General features: G+C 46.4%; 1 pseudogene; it reads left to right on the forward strand.

The window, feature by feature from the left end:
- The first annotated feature begins 350 nt into the window (after positions 1 to 350).
- Positions 351 to 9,059, forward strand: LOC141727247 (uncharacterized; annotated as a pseudogene).
- The last annotated feature ends 1,177 nt before the right edge of the window (positions 9,060 to 10,236 follow it).

The raw sequence follows: 10,236 nt of genomic DNA on the forward strand, positions 1-10,236 counted from the left end.
GGGAGGGGGAGGAGACAGAGTCAGGGGCAGACTGAGGGGGGGATATCTCAGGGGTGGAACAAGATGGAGACAGTGAAAGTAGTTCGGGAGAGACAGGGAGCGGCTCGGAGAGCACGCATGCGCAGAGAGTAGAGCGCGGGCGGGGGCAGGCCACACCCCCTGTGACATCTCGGGCGAGGAGGGGCCACGCCAGGGAGTTCATATCCCGGGGCCCCCCGCCTTCCCCAGACTTGGTGCCCTTGGTTTAAACCCTCGGAGTCCAAGACTCAAGAGACACGTTCTGGTGTTCAAACCCCAATTTCAGCTGAATTAAAAGCCAAGCAAACACGGTCTCAAATGGGACAGCCAGCATGGCCGCCGACCGGAAGAGGAGCAGTCGAGCACACTTCGTCATCCGAGCCAGAGAGGCCGGTGACAGCACCACCTGGTGGCAGGAAGACAGAAGTGCACGACATGCCAGATTGGGTGGGCGGAGCCACAGCGCCATCTGCAACAATGCAGAGACTGCAACAATGCAGCAATTTTTCCCAACACTATATAAAAAGAAAAGCATTTTAAAGAAAACAATGCCAACACAACAAGGGGATTATCCATCGACTTCAAGGTTTCATGAGGATGATGAAAGCTCAGATGAAGAACAGCTACAAGAAGGAAATGTCATAAGGATCACAGCATCGGAAGGGGTTCCTACATGGATGTTGTCAGCAGCGGAAGCAGCTAAGAGCTTCTTGCATTCAGTGGACACAACAAAAAAGAAATATCAACAGGATCCTCGAGCTTCCTTTTCGGATTTGGGAGCGAGGCCAAAAACCTCAAGGTGAGGAATGAGACGTGATGAATCACCAATGACATCCACAATACCATTATTTATGCAAATTCCAACGGAACCTGAAGAAGAGGAATTTCAAGAGCCGGTGAAGACGATGGATTGGTAGCGAATCAGAAAAGCATTGGCAAAGGAAAAGCATTTATTTCTGGGATCAGGAGATCTGACAATGCCAGTGGCATATGATGCCCAGGGACAGAACCCAAGGTGGGAAAGGATGGGTCATGAAATACTCAAGGATTTAGGGAAGGCGGCTCAAACTTTTGGGCTGAATTCACAATACTTCAAACAGCTACTAAGAGGGACATTCGCTACACATGATCTCACACCATATGATATTCGAAGTATTGTGGCAATGATTCTTACTGACACTCAAAGCCTTGTCTGGGAAAAAAGGTGGAGAAAATATCTTGCTGAATTACGGAACAGATACCAAGGTGGACCAAACGCAAACCTCACAGAAGGGCAGTTAGCAGGAGATCCTCCAGATGACAACCCAGGGGAACAAGCAGCACGGCTCCCACGAAGAGTGTTAAGTGACATCAAGGAAGCAGCGAGAATGGCAATTATGCAAATCACACCAGCAGGAGCTCCAGAAGTCCCGTTCTCTTGCATCAAGCAAGGTCCCACAGAGCCATTCATGTCGTTCATCGATCGACTCACGCAAGCCGTGGATCGACAGGTGACGATAGAAGAAGCGAAGAGGCCTCTCTTGGAAAGCTTAGCTTTCGGCAATGCCAACCCGGATTGTCAACGGGTGATTAGCGCCATGCCAGGACGGCCATCCTTGGCAGAGATGGTGGAGGCATGCAGCAAGGTGGGAACACCTCAGCATGTCGCAGCAATTGTGAAGAACGAATTGAGAGAGGAATGGGAGAATCAATTAAAGGGACATTCAGAAAAGCAAACAGAGGACAAGACACTGGAAAAGATGCTGGAAAAAATACTGCATCAACAGAATGAGAACATCAACAAAGTTCTTGCGACGATGCAGAAAAAGAACAATCCCCCAAGAGGACAGTGCTATAGATGTGGGGAGCTTGGGCACATGAAAAGGAATTGTGCACAAACACATACGCCAGCGCCAGTACAGAAGACGGAAAGACCAGTTTGCGCACGGTGCGGAAGAGGAAGACACTCTGCGAAAGAATGTTATTCCCGGACAGACGTGGACGGAAATCCGTTACCGCATCCGGGAAACGCGAGGCACAGCGCGGACCAGCGCGCTCAGACACAAGTACTGGCGGTGTCGCAAGAGCAGACGGGGCAATCATCTGTGAGCAACAAGCAGACGCCCTCAGCAAAACCCTCAGCCGATTCCACAGTGACCCAGACCTCCTCCCACCAGGGGCACAGTGCGCATTGGCAGCTTCAAAATTAGTATGCTTTCTAGACGAAAGTCATGCGGAAATACCAACAGGTATCCGCGGGGACTTATATAAGAAGCAAGATTTCTTGATAATTGGACAAGATAAGTGCAGTATTCTTGGACTCATTGTCTATCCAACAGTTATCTCAGCGGACAAAAATACAGAGTTGACAGTATTGGCAAGAGCACTTCGTCCACCATTGACTGTACCAGAAAACACTGTGGTTGCGAGAGCCTTTGCACTGCCGCCACACGCAGTTGGAGAGGTCATGTCAATCTTCGACGAAGAAGGTTTCCCTATGAAGGAATATGTTGAAGTACATGCAACATGGGTGAAGCACATAGGTCGAGACCGACCCACGCTCACATGCCAATTGACATGTGGGAACGGAACAATAGCGATCACAGGCATGCTCGATACAGGGGCGGATGTAACAGTGATATCATACATCTTTTGGCCACGCAGTTGGAGCTTGGTTGCGCCATTGGGTTCTCTCTCAGGCATAGGGGGAGCATCTCTGTGTCTGCAAAGTGAGAATTCTGTCGTTGTCACGGGACCAGGAGACAAGACGGCGATCATTCGTCCTTTTATTGTCCAAAAGCCGATCACAGTCTGGGGTCGAGACCTTTTGGCACAATGGGGTGCGAAGATCGAAGTGGATTTTTAGTAGGGGTCACTGCAGCACTCCCCACACTGAAACTGACATGGAAAACCAATGATCCAGTTTGGGTGGATCAGTGGCCCCTTGAGCGGAAAAAGTTGAGTGCTTTGAGAAACCTGGTCCAAGAACAATTGCAGGCGGGACACATCAAGCCAACAGACAGCCCTTGGAATTCTCCAGTGTTTGTCATCAAGAAAAAACTATCGGGCAAATGGAGATTGTTACACGATCTCAGGAAGATCAACGAAGTCATAGAAGACATGGGACCGCTTCAATTGGGACTTCCATCTGTCTCAATGATTCCCAGAGATTGGCAGCTTGTGGTCATTGACCTCAAGGATTGTTTTTTCAGTATCCCACTCCATCCGGATGACGCTCCGAGATTCGCCTTTTCAGTTCCGAGTATCAACAAGGAAACGACTCTGCAGCGGTACCATTGGGTCGTTCTTCCACAGGGTCTAAAAAACTCTCCGACGATCTGTCAATGGTACGTGGCACGAGCTTTGGCACCAGCACGGAAGAAATTTCCAAAGGTAAAGATCATTCATTACATGGATGATTTGCTCATTGCAGCATCAACACAACAGGAGCTGCAAGAAGCTCGTGACTGTGTGATCGCAGAGGTGCAAAAGGCAGGTCTGGAAATCAGCATTTCGAAGATTCAAGAGGTTGCACCTTGGAAATATCTAGGGTGGAAAATTTCAGAGAGAACAATAAAACCTCAAAAAATGGAGATCAGCACCAAGATCAGCAATTTGCACGATTTGCAACAGCTTCTGGGAGAAATCAACTGGATGAGGCCGGTTTTGGGAATCACAAACAGCGACATCCCAGCGTTGCTCGATCTTTTGAGAGGAGACACAGACATTCGGTCTCCCAGGACACTCACGCAAGAAGCGAAGAAGGAATTGGAGAAAGTTGCAGAGCAATACAGAAAAGGCAGGCACATCGATTTGTTCCAACGTTGCCTTTTCAGTTGGCAGTGCTGGGAAAGAAAACACAGTTCCATGGTTTGATCTTCCAATGGGACGAGTCGCAAAAGGACTCTTTGATAATCATAGAGTGGATTTTCCTACCACACAGGCCCGCAAAAACAATTCTTACAGATTTGGAGATGGCAGCACAGATCATCATAAAAGCGAGAACAAGGTTGCTGACAATGGCAGGAAGAGAATTCTCAATCATCAGGTTACCCTTGAAACAAGACTATTTCGACTGGGCGATGCAACAATCGAAAGACCTGTTAATCTCATTGTTAGCGTTCCCAGGAACTTGCACAATCCACTTTCCGCAACACAGAATACTGCAATCGCAAATATGTTATAAAACAAAACCAAGAATAAGTGAAGAACCTTTGGACGGGATCACAGTGTTCACGGATGGCTCAGGGAAGACACACAAGTCAGTGATCACGTGGAGAGACTTAACGACAGGGGATTAGGAATCTGACGTGAGGAAGGTTCAGGGCTCTCCACAAATTGTGGAGTTGGCAGCTGTTGTCCGAGCATTTCAGTTGTTCAAACAACCTCTCAATCTGGTGACAGACTCCGCATATGTTGCGGGTGTGGTCAAGAGATTGGAAGGTTCGCTCTTGAAAGAAGTCAGTAATGGGGTTTTATACTCCTATCTGACGAGCTTGAAAACACTGCTAGAGGACAGGGAAAGAGAGTATTTTATCACACACATTAGAGCGCACACGACACTTCCGGGATTTCTAGCGGAGGGAAATGCTCGAGCGGACAGGTTGACAATGCCCATTTCGCAAACACTGTCGGACATTTTTGAGCAAGCAAGGTTAAGTCATGCGTTTTTTCATCAGAATGCGCAAGCGCTGATGGAGTCCTTTCGTCTCACAAAGACTCAGGCGAGGGAGATCATTAGTGCTTGTCCAGACTGTCAGTTTGTGCAGCCACCTTCTTCCACCGGAGCTATCAATCCGCGGGGGCTGCAAAGTCTTCAGTTGTGGCAAGCTGATGTCACGAAATATCCATCTTTTGGGAGGCTCAAAAATGTTCATGTTTCTGTGGATACATTCTCAGGTGCAGTCTTTGCTTCAGCACATGCAGGGGAAACAGCAGACCATGCTTGCCGACATTTTCTGCAAGCATTTGCAGCATTAGGTGTGCCGCAGGAGATAAAAACAGATAATGGTCCAACGTATACAGGCAGGGTGCTTGACAAATTCCTGAAAAAATGGGGTGTCAGACACACGTTTGGTATTCCACATTCACCCACAGGTCAAGCGATCATTGAAAGAACACATCACACCCTGAAATCCCTTCTGGACAGACAGAGAAGGGGTGAACCAGAGGCAACACCTCACATGAAATTAAATAAGGCACTGTATGTGTTGAATTTCCTAAATAGCTCATCCTCGGAACCTAATCCACCAATCGTGAGACACTTTCTAAACAGCACACAGGCAAAGCTAAGGGAAAACCCTTTAGTTTTGATCAGGAACCCAGAGACAGGACAAATAGAGGGTCCTTTCAGACTAATCACTTGGGGCAAGGGTTTCGCTTGTATCTCCACAGATCGAGGTCTAAAGTGGGTGTCGGCGCGGCACGTGAAGCCATTCCGAACGCGAGAACGCGAGAACGCTGATCCAAGAAACAAAGAGACGAGTACTCAGACAGAAGTCGAGACTCAGGCCGGAAAGAGCGATTCCGAAGAAAAATAAAAAGAAACTAAGGACTTTGGGGATTTCTGTATAAGAGCGAAATAATGAGTATCATGATGCTTATGTGCATCATCCTTTCATTCATTGCAGCACACAATGGAGAAGATTTACCTGTAAATCAGCCAAGGCAAAATCTATGGGAGACTTTGGCTCAAGCAGCGAATCTAGATAGTATTTGCCTGACACATTCGAGGCCAGGAAAACCATTTTCTGCATGCATGGTTGGATTGCCAGTGGACGAATGGCCAGTTCCAGGGCATTCCGCAGTTAACATTTCACAGGTCATTGAAAATCCTGTGAAAGAGTGGTGTGCTTGGACACATCTACTTCCTATGGCTTCTACAGAACCTCAGGAATTGGAGATTTTTGGGTCCATGACAATGGAATTCTGCATGCAGTTTGAAGTTCCGAAGGCCACAGAGGCAAAAACTATCGATTTAACTCCCATTCATGAGTTTTATAAGAATGCATCAGCTTGGTGCAAATATACAAAGAGAACTACCAAAGGATCGATCCAAGTCCCAGTGCAATTGCCACGGGGTTTGTTTTTAATTTGCGGGGACAGAATTTGGCACGGCATTCCTGCTAATGCCACGGGAGGTCCATGCAGCATTGGGGAAATTTCAATGCTGTCGCCTGATTTGAACATGCTAAGAGAGAAAAGGCACAGAGGAAAAAGATCAATCGAAAAATATGCGGCAGATTGCAATGACGAAATATTTTCTTGGGATAAGAAAACAAGCATTGCTACGGCAATTTTCTCACCCCAAACAGCATCAGGGGTGGCTTTGACTCAGATCGACCGCATGGGTTGCTGGTTGAGCAAACATGCACGGTCTGTGTCTGTCGCATTGGATGACATGTTAAAAGACGTTAGTGGTGTAAGACAGGCGACTCTTCAAAACAGAGCTGCAATTGATTATCTATTGCTCGCTCATGGACATGGGTGTGAAGAGTTTGAAGGGATGTGCTGCATGAATCTCTCAGATCATTCAAAATCAATTCATGAAAGTATTAGAAATATAAAAGACAGCATAAATAAGCTTGGCGAGATCATACGATCATGGATCGATCAGCTGGTAGATTTCTTTGACATTTCTCCTATTTGGAGAGGAATTTTAAGGGTAGGGTTTTATGTTTTAATAGTCCTCCCAGTCCTCATAATTGTTGTCCCATGCATCTTTGTATGCCTAAAACGCGCCATGAATCGGGTGATAAAAGAGGTTTTCTTGGTGCAAACAGAAGGGGGAGATGTGGGATCTCAGCACCTCAGGACTGAGGTGCTGAGCCACCGAGACCACCCTTGGAGGGCTCGGAAGTCCTGGAATGTTGCCAGAAGTGTCTGGTGGCTGGACTTTGATCCTACACGGGAGACGACACCTGTATGAGGATAGGAGGACTTCACCGGGGGGATTAGTTAATTAGAGGGTGAGACACAGGGTTTAAGATTGCTGTACAGGGGGGTTTAGAGAAGTAAGATGGAGGAATTGGGGCATGTCCTGTCCTTCTTCTTCTTCTTCTTCTCCTCCATCTTCTGTGATGATGGTGGCACTTTGGGATTGGCCATTACTGAAAGTGCGCCGGACAATAAGAATAAAAAGGATTGGGGAAAAATGATAAATATTGTACACGTAACAATTGGTATAAAGATAGGTGACTGTCCGGAGGGCAGGTCAGTGTACTCATGGCTGGCTGCTGAGCAGACCTCTGTCGGGCCGAAAGAAACTCTTTTAAATAAACAATTAATAAACATAAAGACCGAAAGAAGAACTGAAGCCTCTTCTCGTCCTTTGATACGCGGGCTGCCCCAAGGCCACTCCGGGCCATTCCAGGCCCTTCAAACAGCCGAAAACCGGACAGATGAGGGAGGGAATTTAGTAACTGCAGATGAGGAGAAGGCAGAAGTGCTTAACACCTTTTTTGCCTCAGTCTTTAGTGGGAAGACGGCTTGTCCTCAGGACAACTGTTCTCCTGGGTTGGCTGATGGTGCCAGGGAACAGAATGGTACCCCCATTATTCAAGAAGAAGCTGTCAGAGAACTTCTGAGATGCTTGCATATTCATACATATATGGGACCAGATGGGATCCATCCCCAGAGTGGTGAGAGAACAGGCAGATGAGCTTGCAAAGCCGCTCTCCATTATTTACCAACAGTCTTGGCTCATTGGTGAGGTTCCAGATGACTGGAAGCTGGCCAATGTGACACCCATTCACAAAAAGGGTGGGAAGGAGGATCCTAGTAATTATAGACCAGTAAGCCTGACCTCAGTACCTGGCAAGATAATGGAGCAATTTACAGTGAGTGTCATTATGCAGTATCTAGAGGATGGCCAGGGTATCAGACCAAGTCAGCATAAGTTTAGGATGGGTAGGTGGTGTTTGACCAACCTGATTTCCTTTTATGACCAGGTGACACCTTTCCTGGTGGATGCAGGAAAGGCTGTGAATGTTGTCTGTTTGGACTTCAGCAAAGCTTTTGACACTGTCTCCCACAGCAGACTCCTGGTAAAGCTGGCAGCCCACGGCTTGGACAGGAACACTCTTTGCTGGGTTAGGAACTGGCTGGATGGCTGAGCTCAGGGAGTGGGGGTGAAGGGTGCTGCATCCAGCTGGGGCCTGTCACCAGTGGTGTCCCTCAGGGGTGTGTGCTGGGGCCAGTTCTATTCAGTGTTTTTATAGATGACATGGATGATGGTATTGAGTGTTTTATTAGTAAATTTGCAGATGACAATAAGCTGGGAGCATGTGTTGATCTGTTGGAAGGTAGGATGGCTCTGCAGAGAGACCTGGAACACTTGGATAGATGGGCTGAGTCTAACAAGGTGAAGTTTAATAAATCCAAGTGCCAAGTCCTGTATTTTGGCCACAATAACCCCCTGCAGTGTTATAGGCTGGGGAGGGTGTGTCTGGGCAGTGCCCAGGCAGAAAGGGACCTGGGGGTGCTGGTTGACAGCTGGCTGGACGTGAGCCAGCAGGTGCCCTGGGGGCCAAGAATGCCAAAGGCATCCCGGCCTGTATCAGGAACCGTGCGGCCAGCAGGAGCAGGGAGGTCATTCTCCCACTGAACTCGGCACTGGTGAGGCCCACAGCTTAAGTTCTGTGTCCAGTTCTGGCCCCTCAGTTTAGAAAGGACATTGAGACACTTGAGCGCATCCAGAAGGGGCTGGTGAGGGGCTTGGAACACAAGCCCTAAGAGGATTAGCTGAGGGAGATGGGCTTGTTTAGCCTGGAGAAAAGGAGAATTAGAGGCACCCTTATCATTCTCCACAACTTCTTGAAGGGTAGTTGTAGTCAGGTGGGGGTTGGTCTCTGTCTCCAGGCAGCAACTGACAGAACCAGAGGTCACAGTCTCAAGCTGCATCAAGGGAAATATAGGTTAGATATTAGGAAAAAGTTTTCCATGCAAAGGGTGATAAAGTTCTGGAATGGTCTGCCTGGGGAGGTGATGGAGTCACCATCCCTGGAGGTGTTCAAAAAAAGACTGCATGTGGCACTTGATGGCGTGGTTTAGTTGAGGTGTTAGGGGACAGGTTGGACTCTGTGATCTTGAAGGTCTCTTCCAACCTTGTGATTCTGTGATTCTGTGGTCATATATCATGTGGTCTAAATGTTTAAAAAAATAGTATTGTAAACGAAACAGTGCTATGCTATTTTAACTTTTCTGTTGCTATAGGATGGTGCTGCACAGACTGTTAGACTAACCATCAGCATAATACCCAGATGAAAAGAGATCAAGGCCAAAAAGAGAAGCCTAAGAGGTTTAGAAATGGGAATTTAAAATAATTTAAATATTTTAACCAGACATCCAACCAAGAGATGTGTTTAAGCAACATGAACTCTTTATTTTATTAGAAAATTTGGAAAAACATACACATTATGTACATCAAAAGTTAAGTTGTATTGGTGGAAAAAGTGTTCTGAGCAGACAGAAGAACACAAAAGTATTCTGAGTAGACATGAAAAATGATCAGGAGCTGTGTTACACACACACAAGACCAATCTCAAAACTGCATTTTATAATCATTTCAAGCAATGCCAACAAAGATTTTGTCTGCAAAGGATCTACAGGATTTCTGAAAGACTAAACTTGTTCTGGATACAGAGTAGATGGGGTCAACTGATTAAGAGATTAAAAGATGGTTTATTGCAAAATCAGACTCATGGAAGGGTGAGACCTCAAGGTTGTTACATCCACACAGGCCATCACATCAGAAGCCATTCTAATTCTAGTTACAGTGTCTTTTATAAATTTCTTATCCTGTCAGCTACTTCCAAAGAGCTTGCTAGCACCTTCATAAACTGATCATCAATTGCTGTGTATTATATGATTTTTCTGCAATGCAGTTCTTTTTATCCACTCATATAATTCTACAGAAACTTATTGCTACATCTTCTACTTATTACTAACTCTTTAACAAGTTCTATTGCTAGACTTTAAAATTTTCTACTATCTTGCTTTACATATTTATTCATTTACATGAGGCATATTTCTGCTTGCTTAAAACATATTTCTGCTTAAACTACAAATCTTTATTCTTACTTAATGTCTGTTTCACTTTTCTATTCTAAAGCTTCAAGCCTTCTCCAAGGTCTTAGGTCAAACATTGTATTCATCTCTATATCTGCGTTTGTGTGTTTGAGACCTTGGGAGACTTCTGTGCTTGTATTTCCCATATGTACTGTATAAGATGAATGCAAA

This window comes from Zonotrichia albicollis, chromosome Z, assembly GCF_047830755.1.
Source record: "Zonotrichia albicollis isolate bZonAlb1 chromosome Z, bZonAlb1.hap1, whole genome shotgun sequence".
NCBI lineage: Eukaryota > Metazoa > Chordata > Aves > Passeriformes > Passerellidae > Zonotrichia > Zonotrichia albicollis.